This window comes from Canis aureus, chromosome 21 (genome assembly GCF_053574225.1).
Source record: "Canis aureus isolate CA01 chromosome 21, VMU_Caureus_v.1.0, whole genome shotgun sequence".
Lineage (NCBI taxonomy): Eukaryota > Metazoa > Chordata > Mammalia > Carnivora > Canidae > Canis > Canis aureus.
In genome coordinates this window covers 32,346,436-32,358,555 of record NC_135631.1, presented here as the reverse complement: position 1 = coordinate 32,358,555, position 12,120 = coordinate 32,346,436, and the positions used below count along the sequence as shown (strand labels likewise).

The window sequence follows — 12,120 nt, the reverse complement described above, 5'->3', positions numbered from 1 at the left end:
TATCTTGATATATAACGTAGTTTCTTTGTTATAAGTGAAAATGGAGTTATTAAATACTTTTAGGGTTGACTTAGTGTTAAAAATTATAAATTATTTAAGAGAGAATATCTCTCGAAATAAGTCAATATATCCTGTGATTTCTAAAAAAATTTCCTCCAAGCATATGAGAATTTGCATGAATAAATATAGCACATATATTTTACATGTACTTATATTATTTGTATTACTTAATTGCTTTTATTGCAATCTTATTTGAAAACATGTACAGATAAAGCCAGAGAGACACAGGACACTTGCATGAATGAAAGAACAAAGGAATTTATTTAAGGACCATGTAATTTGTAAATTGCTTAAATTTTAATATATTTATTAGCAGAATATAATTCCAGTTAAAAAGTTTTTTTTTAATTTTTAAATTGGACTTAATGCTTCCAGCATAAGTTTTAACTGGGACGATTGTAACAAAACCACCATTATATTATAGATGCCTAAATTGCTTCTTTAAGGATATCACTAGATATAATTACTGTCTTTATCTCCACTTAGCTATATAGCCTTAAATGAATTTCTCCATTAGTGAAAAATCATTATTTGCATGAGTTGTGTATATTTACTTGCTGACAAATAGCTACCATTTAAACATAATAAATCTTATGTAAAATACCAAACCCTTCCTCTGTCACTCCATCTTTATCCCCACAACACCTCTTAAAGTTTATTAATTAGTTCAAACTTAGTCAAAGGCTATATATTCTAACTATTTGGATAAAGTATAAAATTCTCATCCATCAGCCTATGCCCTCAATAATTGGCTTGAATGATTTTTTTTTTACTTTTTTTTTAACCGAACCAAATATACTAACCACTGTGCTATCATCACATAAAACTAACCACAAACTATTTAAAAAGTGCAGCATAGGACCACTTGATTTTTATTATACTTTGAAAGGCAAACGAAGTAAATCAAGACGAAACAAATCTAATGGCAGTGCTGAAGTGAAGTCCAGCCTTTGAAAAAGGCTTCCTATTAATCACAGCCCTGACCTTTTCATTAAGGGGCACTTGTTGGAGTCATTGACACGGTTACAGCATTCATATGTGTGAACTGTACTCGTGGTATTCATGTACTGGGGAAGGCGTAGTGAAATTAGATTCTCTCCCTGTAGGGGGTAGACATTGACCGCTATTCAATGCCAACAATTGTCGGTTAAAGTATATCATGAAGAATGACTTTTAAACTGTATGTACTCCACCATCAGTAATGTCAAATGCAATTCTTAAAGAAATATATTTAACTAGAAGTAATTAATTAAACCTTTCATAGCAGCAACTTTATCCAAGCTAAATCATTTCTGAATATACACAAAGGAGTCATCAGGATTCCACCGTCATGGCTTTTAACCCATCAATTTCAATGATGTCCATCTATAGTAGTTAGCAAACAAAAACAAAACACTGGCCGGTAGGGAATTATTTAAACAATGCAACAGTGTTTTATCTTATTTCACCTGTCTATGTACCCTATATATGTGCATTGTCTTTTGAGACAACAAAGCTTTCTAGACTAATTAAAAAAAAAAAAAAACCAAAATTAAAAAAAAAAAAACTCAAAGGACTGTAAATAGATATTATGACATGCTGACAGTCTTTAACCACATCCTTTTTAATACGATTATCTCTGGGCAATATTTGATGGATTGTATTTAGCAATCATAACTGGAATCTTTGTCAGGGCATATGTCTCATGTGTTTATTTCTTACAAAGAACATCATACATTTGAACAGCAAACACATTCTTTCACATTGGCTGACATTCCACCTGAAAAAGTCCACCACAGTTAGCTTGTTAACACAATTCAGGATATATGGTATAAGTAGTAAAAAGACTCCCCATAGCCAAGTAAAAATCAGAGTAGGGGGCTCAAGGAACAGGGCTGTATTTAGATCAAATCTGAACTTGGAGCTCAAATGCAGTTTAATGGTGAATCTGAAGTTGTAAATGCAAAGTAAACGTAAAGTGAAGGCTGCTTTAAACCAAGCATGAAAGACCAAAAAGTCAAAGTTGAGATTTCCTACATCTGGCTTTAATATCTTTTCCTATGCTATTAGACAAATGACCTTTTGTTTTGTCTTGTTTGTTTAAAAATTCATTATCATTGTCATTACTGCTACAACTTAATACCGCTTTTAGTTTTCAGCATCCTTTCTTTGGTAAGAGACTGAGCTGTAGAATGGATTTGGTACGCAAAAATCGCAAGCAAATTCTGAACACTAATGAACGGTGATGGAACAATCCAGTTATGCGTAAAAGTTGAATTCTATTTTCAAGCCAAGTATGTACTTTGCACATATTTTTTTTTATCCTCAGAACTGTGACAAAACACTTGCTACCACCATTTCTGACAGCAATAAAGGAGGTTTCGCTCAGAAATAGTGAGTAATCTGCCAGGCTGCAGGACTGAATTAGCAATGTTATTAGCAGCACATTTTAGTTCTGAGACCTTGTGAGTGAGGAAGTCCCTCGCAGAGTGTGTCAGCTTCAGTGACAGCGCCAGGGCCCCGTGCAAAGCGAAACCGGAGGAAACCCACAGGGTTCTGAACACAGGCTTTTCGCTGGTTCACTTTTGCAGCCTTTGGAGGATTCCCCGAGAGTAAACATCCTTAATTAATTCCCAAGTAAAAGAAGGGAGAATGAATTTTCCACTTACTGCGTTTGCTGTCCTTCGTCCCCGCTGGCCTGAAGGCTGCCCGCTGCTCTCACCTAGCTCCAGGTCGCCCTGGGACCCGGCGCCAGCGCGAGCGGCCCGAGCTGCTGCCTGTGACCGCGCGAGGAGCGGCCCGCGGCGGGGCTGCCCGGACTTGCGGCGGGGAGCGCAGCATCTGTCCCCGGGCTCCGCCGCTTCACCTACACCTGGGCGGATCTATCAGGCTTCATCTCTATTAGAGCTATTTGACTCTGTGGTTTAAGAGGGAGGAGGGAAAAAAAAAAAAAAAAAAAAGAGGCTTGCCGTTGTCACACTTGTTTCCTATTAAAGAGCCTTACGGTGGATTGAGTAATTGTGTACGAAGGTAGTCTGGCTGGCAGATGTGCGCAGCCCCAGCGGAGCCCTAGATTCGAGGCAGATGGGTTGTACCAGGGCGCAAACAACATTGAGAGAGAGAGAGGCGTGATTAAAACAGCAGGCCTCTGTTTTATAGTGCTAGAAGTGGGGTAGCATTAAAGCTCCTGGGAATCGGAGTTCCCCAAATGGTACTACTCTACAGGAAAAAAAACCCAATAAATTCAATAAAAAAGAAAGATGTTCAAGCTACAAAAGTTATAGAGATATTTATAATATTCACTTTAACTATTAATGAAGGATTAAATGAAGCACCTTTCCCCCAGTACTCCAATTGAACTTAATTAAAACTACTCAATCATGGGTCATCGTGGGTTACTGATAGTGTTAATGTGATGGATTTGAAACAGATCTCCCATTCTGCTATAGAAGCCATGCTTATCTTTTTAATCTGAATTAAATTGCTTTAAGGAGATTTACACTGTCAGGGAGATTGACATTCTGCAATTGGACATTTTTTTTTAAAAGATGTGATTGAAAAAGAATCTTCTTGTAGTTATTTCTGCGTACCACACGTGATCTCAAGCACCTTAACACACAGAAATTTTACCGCTTTCTATGTTACCACTCTGACAATCAAAAATATATAAGTAATCACAATGAATATAAGTAACTTTGACAGATCGGAACTGTTCAGTCTATGTTTCTATGTTGTTGAGAGCTACTTTCCTTTGTTAAATAATGTGTAACTACCATAATTAATAATGATGATAACAGGGCAGCCCGGGTGGCTCAGCGGTTTAGCGCCGCCTTCAGCCAAGGTCGTGATCCTGGGGACCCGGGATCGAGTCCCACGTCGGGCTCCCTGCGTGGAACCTGCTTCTCCTTCTGCCTGTGTCTCTGCCTCTCTCTCTCTCTCCTCTCTGTGTATTCTCATGAATAAATAAATAAAATCTTTAAAAAAAATGATGATAACTGAACAGTTGCTACATGCCAGAGCAAAGAGCTCTAAATGTGTTATCTCTTTTGAGTCTTACAAGGACGCTGTAAGGTCAATGTTATTATAGTTGTCACTTTTTGTTTCCATCTGAGGGAAAGCTGGAGTTGCTCACATATTTGTTATGATTTGGTAGCACAGTTCCATTGGACCTGACTCTAGAATCTTCACTCTTCTAGAATCATGTCAACAGTCTCCATGCAAAATAATTTTTATCCTGCACAAGATAAAATGATTAATATTGATGGGGCACCTGGTTGGCTCAGTGGTTGAGCATCTGCCTTTGGGTCAGGGTGTGATACCGGGGTCCTGGGATCAAGTCCTGCAACAGGCTCCCTGCAGGGACCCTTCTATTCCCTCTGCCTATGTTTCTGCACCTGTCTCTGTGTGTCTCTCATGAATAAATAAATAAAATCTTTAAAAAATGATTATCATTGATTTCTAGAAAAATTGGGAATGATTTCCTCTTTTATTTCTTTGAGTAGTTCTAAGTAGTCAAATACTCTAGCTTTATGCATCCAAACAGGTAATAGAAATATTGTCCATCCCACTGATAAAAGTCCCATTAAGGACTCTAAGAATCAATGTGGGTAAAAATGCCTAAGGCCGTAAATTTTAAAATAATTCATTGGCACAATTTCTTATAATTAAATCATTTCAGCAAATGTTTCTTTGTATCTCTAACTGGTTTGCAGCAAATCAATGGAAGAAGGAAGAATAGAATTGAAAACTAAGGATAAATAAATAAATTCTTAATTTTTAATTCATTTAACAGCTTTACCTAAGTCAGTCCAAATCTATTGTTTGAGTAGTAATTTCTCATTCTCCCTTTTATATTTTATCATTTTCCTGTGAATAAATGTTTTACTTCCTCTAATAGTTTATTTTTACTCAGCAGTAAAATCATATTAATGTATGACAAAAAGGGTAAAAGAAACTCTTATTTAATTCTAGAGACAAAAAGAGAAAATAAATCTGAAAATGAAGTAAGTTATGCTTCCATGAAAATTTTATTTAAATAATAAGAATCTCACATATATTTAAACTTTTTGCCAAAGATAAACAAAAATAAAACTCTGGTCTTGAATAGCAGCATGGTCTTATGCTATACGCCAGAGCACTAACATACACATTTATAGTCTTCTGACTTTGGGAGTTGATAATAATAATGCTTTAGCAAAAATGTCCTTTCTATATTTCTACTCAAAATAAGAGAATGAGAATAAATATGCTTTAACATGCAAAAAAACCCTAAGGACAGTTTTAAAAGATGATGAAGAAAAATAAATATAAGGTATCAAGAATGGGGAGAGAGTACCAAGAAAAAGACAGGAACAAGGAGTAGAGAAAAAGCAGGTTGTGATTTAAATGTAACCCAAGGGGCCAATGTGACTTGAAGAGACCTAAATGGTTAACAACTACTGTTTGTACATTAAGGAGAGGGCCTTTGAAATAATGTCTGGTTATTTTAGAGTGCATGTTTGTATGTGTGAGGGTTTGGATATCCTAAAGACGTTGTAAGCACACACTGCTATCCAAGTTATAGAAAATATGCTACTGAGAGAATTACAGAAGTACCTGTAGAGATACTGTACAGGAGAGTAATTAATCTTCACCTTCTTTAATTGGATTTAAGTACATTAGGTTAAAGCTTATCTGTGACTTATCTGAAATCTTTTATTAAGAACTTCAGCCAAGCATTGGCATTTTCAGATTTCAAAAATTTTCATTGGGAAAAAACCCAAAACTTCTACATTTTCATGGTTTTACATAAAATGCCATGAATACTTCCATTGTTGATTTTTTTTTTATGTTGGCTAAAAATGGGACATATTGGAAACATCCCAAGAAACAATGTCCTGGAGAGTTTCCAGTCTAACTTATATACCAAAGTTTGGGTAAGATTTGGAGAACCATACAAACTTTACTATGATTTATTTGTAGATTTATTCACAACCAATCATATAAGCCTATCCTCAAGAGAGTCTTTAAAACCAAATGTTATCTAATTTATGAACTAATGGCCTAAGGCTTGCTATTTTCTTTTTTCTTTAGGAAGGTAAAAATCAGAATTTTCCCAACAACAAACCACGCTGTTGCTGATTTCTACTGCTTTCCACTGGGTTTATCACCATCATATATACACACAACATCCCCATTAGTTTTACTGATAGTGACTACGGTCACTGTGGCTATGATATGTGGATGTGATATGTTATTAATCAAATTGTTTCAATAAATTCCAAATGTGATACGCTATTTTCAATTCATCATCAAAATATTTTGTTAAAAAACAATTTACAAATATTTGTCTTATGTATTTGCTCAAATATTTAAGATATTATGTAATTGAAACCAAAATTCATGATGTTTTTAAATTATCTGGTTCAAGATTTGATTCTTTTTTTAAAACATGTGTTTCACTTGGGCCAAGATTTTAAAGCTCAAGTGTTGAATAATTTGAGTTTCAAACTGCTTACTTTTGAGTTTAAGGCAATAAAAAAAAAAACAAAAAAAACCTTGTGCTGGGGCACCTGGTGGCTCAGTCGGTTAAGCAGCTGCCTTTGCTCAGGGTCATGATTCTGGAATCCTGGGATCAAGCCCCATGTCAGGCTCCCTGGTCAGTGGGAAGTCTGCTTCTCCTCTCCCTCTTCTCCTCCTGCTCCGTCCCCTCCTCCCTCTCTGTCTCTCTCAAATAAATAAATAAAATCTCAAAACAAACAAACACCTGTGCTGATCCCTGGTGGCAAGTCAGCGTTTCTGAAAAAACAGAAAAACAAAACAAAACAAAAAACCTTTTAACTATAAATACGCTTTATATGGCTATCTTAAAAAATACTCCATATCTTTCCATTTTTCTGCCCCATGATTTCAATACTGGACCTTGTTAATGTAATAAATAAAACACACCGAGCTTATTAAAGCATAGGATCAACTGTATCTTCTACACAGAAGTGTTTTTATCTAGTGTGGTTTAGGTGGGTGCAATTATACGTAAGGTGAAGATGAAACAGAAAGTTGTGTTTCTGCTAATTCACCTATTCCTAGAAGATGGGAAAAGTGTTATTCTTTGGTTGTTGGCTCATCAGTTCTAAAACGCACCTTGCACTGGCAGAAGAAAAAAGTGTGCACCCCAAACCATTAGCATTTCATTAACTTGATCATATTGCTTTAATAGTACAGGATAAAATATCAATAAGAAGGGATGCATAGAATTAGAGCAGAGGAAATATTTCTATGAGTAGGTCTGAAAAAATTGTATACAGAGGTTTGTCAATTGAGTGTGAATAATCAAGAATTTAACAAATACTTAGGAACAATATTTTTCATGAAACCAGGCATGATAGAGTTCTATGACACAAAATATTTCCAGTCCTAGTCAACTTCTTACTCTTATTAGGCCTTAAATATTTTCTTTAAAATGCCCTTCTGTCCAAGGTCAAGAACATCCTTACCAAAATTTTTGCTGTGGCAAAAGTGTTAATGATCTAGGAGGACAAAAGATGCTACCTAGAATATCTTGTTAAATTGTTCTTTATCCTCTGGATTAGTTTAAAACATTAGCTAGTGGTCACTGGAAGGCTAATGTACTATGCTTTTCAAAGGACCAGCTGTATTACAGAAGAGTTTTCTTGGGGAATATAAACAGGCGTGTCAAAAATGGAACGTGCACCATCAAAAAGGCTCCAGGTTGGATGAGAGAGTCTTAATAGCATGAATCCCCATGAGAGGTGAAGCCAGGGAAGGATATGCCCTGGAAAAAGATAGATCTGTGTGAGGGAAAAATTAGGCAAAGGTTAGAGGTAGGGAATACAGAATGATTTGAATGAAAGGAGGAGATCTAAAAATTATTTCTACCAACTTTAGAATTTTACTTAGGCCAATCCTAGAAAATATGCAAATTAATATTTGTGAGCCAATTAATCCAAATGCTAAAAATAATAAATAAAAAATATATTATTTTCACCATCCTTCAAAATATGTCAGGCAATTTTTAATTCAGCTCAACTAATAATAGCTACTTATAAGCTATCACTGATGTAGACTTCATAAAGAAGCAAAGCAAGACCTAATGTCTGACCCCAAGACATTTTACAAACTATTTGAGATGAAAATACACACATATAATAAATTAAATGATATTTTATGATCAGAAAGAATGATATGGACAATAAATTTAATAAGAGGTAGGAGAAATGAGAGATCAATGTGGGTTGCATGAATTCAGAGGTACGCAAGGACATCGTGTGGTTCAGGAATGATGACAAAAACAGACTATATCAAATAGAGGGTCTGAATAGGGAAATCATGGAGAAAGTCTGGGAGGGGAAAGATTATGTAGAACAAAGAAACATTGTTGGAAGTTTTCTGGTAAGTGTCAGGCATGATAAATATATTTTGGAAAGATTAATTGGAAGGGATTAGAAAAAGGCAAGACAGCCTTTGAGTCGCTGCAATAACTCAGGCACTGCCTTGCATTTCTCATTTGTTCATCAGTTTTTGCTCTGCTTATGACTATCCCCCTAGATGTACATACCCTAAGTCTTCCTTAAATTCCATTCCCATTTCTAACCCCATGTTCATGCCATGTGCTTGTGGTTCAGTGGAAAGTGTGAGATTTTAAAAGCCTTTGATTTAAATCCTTATTCCATCACTTAATAGTAATTAAACTTCTGCAAATCTCAATTTTTAAAAATAGGATTCCAATCTGTATTTGTGAAGTTTATGTGTGATGAGATCACTGAACTGGAATCTCATACAATGGGATGAACATAATAAGCTTGTGGTTGGATAATCAACGTCCTTCTCTGTATCCCTAATACCCAACTTCATGATTATATTCTAGTTCAGATGTCATAAACATTTAAAAATGTTTGTATATCTTAATATTTCTTGAAATATTTATCAAAAACACAGAAAACTTACTGGATTTAATTCTTTCGGATGGCCAGATGGATTGTTAATGATAATAGTACTAAACAAACAAAACTTTGGATTCAAAAGAAATATCAAAGTTAGAAGCAACAAGACTTCATAGTAATTAGAGATGAATGAGAAGGTTGAATGAAAATCAACTCTACAAGTAACAGGAAAAAAAAAAAACTCCACTAATAGGTTAAAAGTAAGATCAATATAGATTCAATGTTTCCTCTTTGTCCAACTAAGAGAAATCCAGAAACAGCTTTCCAAGTGTGATATGGAATCATTTTTCAAAGAGAGATCTAGCTTTTTTCTTTCTGCTGCGCCATTTTCGGCTAATAATAGATGTCATCTTTAAGTTTCAAAATTGTTGGTGGAATTCTGGTCATTGTTTTTGCAATGACCAGAAGAAAGATTGGAATGGTAAAAGGATCTGATACCAGTTGTTCAGCCCGTCTTAAAGGGTAAATCCAAAAGGGTTTATATGGCAATCCTTGCTTATACACTGGCTTCACAACTGTGAGGAAGGTTAATGAAGTCATTTGAACTATGTAGAATATAAATCAAGAGTTTATTACTGAAAAGACAGGTGAATGCTTTGGATAGGAAACTAAAAGTCTCTTCCTTACTAACTTAATTAAATAATGATATTTTGAAGAAATAGAAATACTTAAGTTAAAAAAAATTAAGGTGGATGCTATAAAGTATTAACTTTAAAGATGAATGAATAAATGAATGATGAATTAAAGTTAGGATGCTAGGGGCTCCTGGGTGGCTCAGTGGTTGAGCGTCTGCCTTTGGCTTAGGTCGTCATCCCGGGTCTGGGGTTCGGGTACTGCATCTGGCTCCCTGCAAGGAGCCTGCTTCTCCCTCTGCCTGTGTCTTTGCCTCTCTATCTCTGTGTCTCTCATGAATAAATAAATAAAATCTTTAAAAAGATTAGGATGTTATGTCCATGACGTGGCTGAAAGAAATAAGTGATGCTGATCTATGCAGTGAGCAAGTAATAAAGCAAATTAGGAGCATTTAATCAATAAAAGTATTTCAGTCAATTTATTAAACTTCCAAAGTCAATTTAGACCTATTTTTTTCAATAATACTATCCAGAAATTAAATGAAATCTTTCAAATAATCAGATATGTCTTAATATATAGAAACACATGTAGACATGTACTTATAGATACATGTATGTATTTGCCTGTCATTAAAACAAAGCTAGATCAGACTAAATTTTTTAAAATTTAGGATTCTGTCAAAAGTCATCTATATGATGATACTCATTTGACTGTATTGATCAAGTCTATCAAAGCAAAGTTAAAAAAATTATATTAGACAACCTGACATCTATTTTTGAAGAATATAATATTTACCAAATTACTTTGTTAAGATGCTTCACTCAAGTATTTTTGTCACATAGGAGAGAGCTGAATGGTTGTATTTATATGACTTGCAAATACTTTCTTCTATTCTGTGGGTCATCTTTTTATTCTAATGATTGTGTCCTTGACGCATACAAGTTTTGCATTTTAATTTAGTTCAATTATCTACTGTTTTCCTCTTCTTGCCTGTGCTTTTGGTGCCATAGCCAACAAATCAATGCCAAATCCAATGTCAAAAAGCTTTTCTCCTATGTTTTCTTGTAGGAGTTTTATAGATTTAGCTTTTACGGTAGGTTTTTGATCCATTTTGGGTTAATTTTTGGATATTGCGTTAGGTAAAGATACAACTTCATTCCTTTACAATAAATAGTTTTCCCAGTGCCATTTACTAAAACACTACACTTTTCCCATTGAATAAGGATTTTGGCACCCTTGTTGAAATCATTTGATATATGTAAGGGATTATTTCTGGGCTACTGGTCTATATGTCTGTTGTTACACTCTTAGACACTGTTTTGTTTACTGGGGCTTTGTAGTAAGTTTTCAAGGCAGGAAGTGTGAAATCACCAACTTTGTTCTTTTGCAAAATTGTTTTGGTTATCTGGAACCCCTTGAGAGTCCATATGAGGCATGGGATTGATTTTTCTAGTTCTGCAAAAGACATCATTAGAATTTTGATAGAGATCACATTAGATCTGTAGATGTCATTGAGTAGTATTTAGATATTAACAATACTAAATCTTCCAATCTACAAACATGGGATATCCTTACATTTATTGGTGTCTAATTTTTTTCGGCAATGTATTATAGTTTTCAGTGTACAAATCTTTTGCCTTCTTGCTTAATCGTATTCTCAAGTATTTTATTATTTTGATGCTATTGTAAATTAAACTGAAACCACCAGAACCTAGGAGATAGGTATGGAACAGATTCTCCTTCAGAGCTTCCAAAAGGAAACAGTCCTCCTGACACCTTACTTTCAGGCTTCTGGCTAACAAATTGTGAGAATATACACAATATCTCACAACTGTGGGAACATTGTTTTTTAATTTTTTTAGCCACCAAGATTATCATAACTTGTTATAGCAGCCCTAGGAAACGAATGCATTACTTCACAAGTATTTACTCATTTATTCTTTATAACAACTCTATGGATTAGTTACTACTCTTACTCAATCTTATAAATAAGGAAACTGAGGCTACAAGACATTAAATAATTTACCAAAAGTCCCAGAATTGGTAGGGTTAGACATACATGGTAACATTCCAAGTCATTAGAAACATGTTACATTGCCTCCTTATCTGGGCTAATTTAGTAATTATACACATTAAGATGCATCCTAGCTTGACTTGCCAGAAATGACTACCAAGAATGATTGCTAACTCTTTACTTTTTTTTTTTTACCTTATTCATATTAGAAAAAGATGGCTAACTATACTGCCAGACTTCAGAAATGTTTCCACAAGCTTATATAAAAGAAACTATTTTTCTCTCACCAAGATTTAAAACTTGTCACATAATTGAGTGGAAGTTTACTACAGCACATTTTGATTATACATATTTAGACATTGCTTTTTAAAGAACACTGAAGGAATCTGAAAAAAAAAAAACAACTAAAGCAAATGCTAAAAATCCTTTAGGCAGGAAGTATCAGAAGAGTGAAAGCTGGTTTTCATTGTTCAAATAATCATTCTACAATACTTTAACATTTCACAGTGGCATGTTACATATGTCGTTTTATTTATGTGATGGAAAAGTACAGGC

The 12,120-nt window shown here is 34.7% G+C and overlaps 1 protein-coding gene across 1 annotated transcript in view; it reads right to left on the bottom strand.

Moving 5' to 3' along the window:
* SEMA3A (semaphorin 3A) overlaps nucleotides 1–2,850 on the bottom strand; it is a 454,575-nt gene extending 451,725 nt beyond the window's left edge. Inside the window, exon 1 of the mRNA XM_077863814.1 lies at nucleotides 2,709–2,850. The gene's annotated coding sequence lies outside the window, so the exon portion shown is untranslated. The remainder of the gene's footprint in view (nucleotides 1–2,708) is intronic.
* Nucleotides 2,851–12,120: the final 9,270 nt, after the last annotated feature.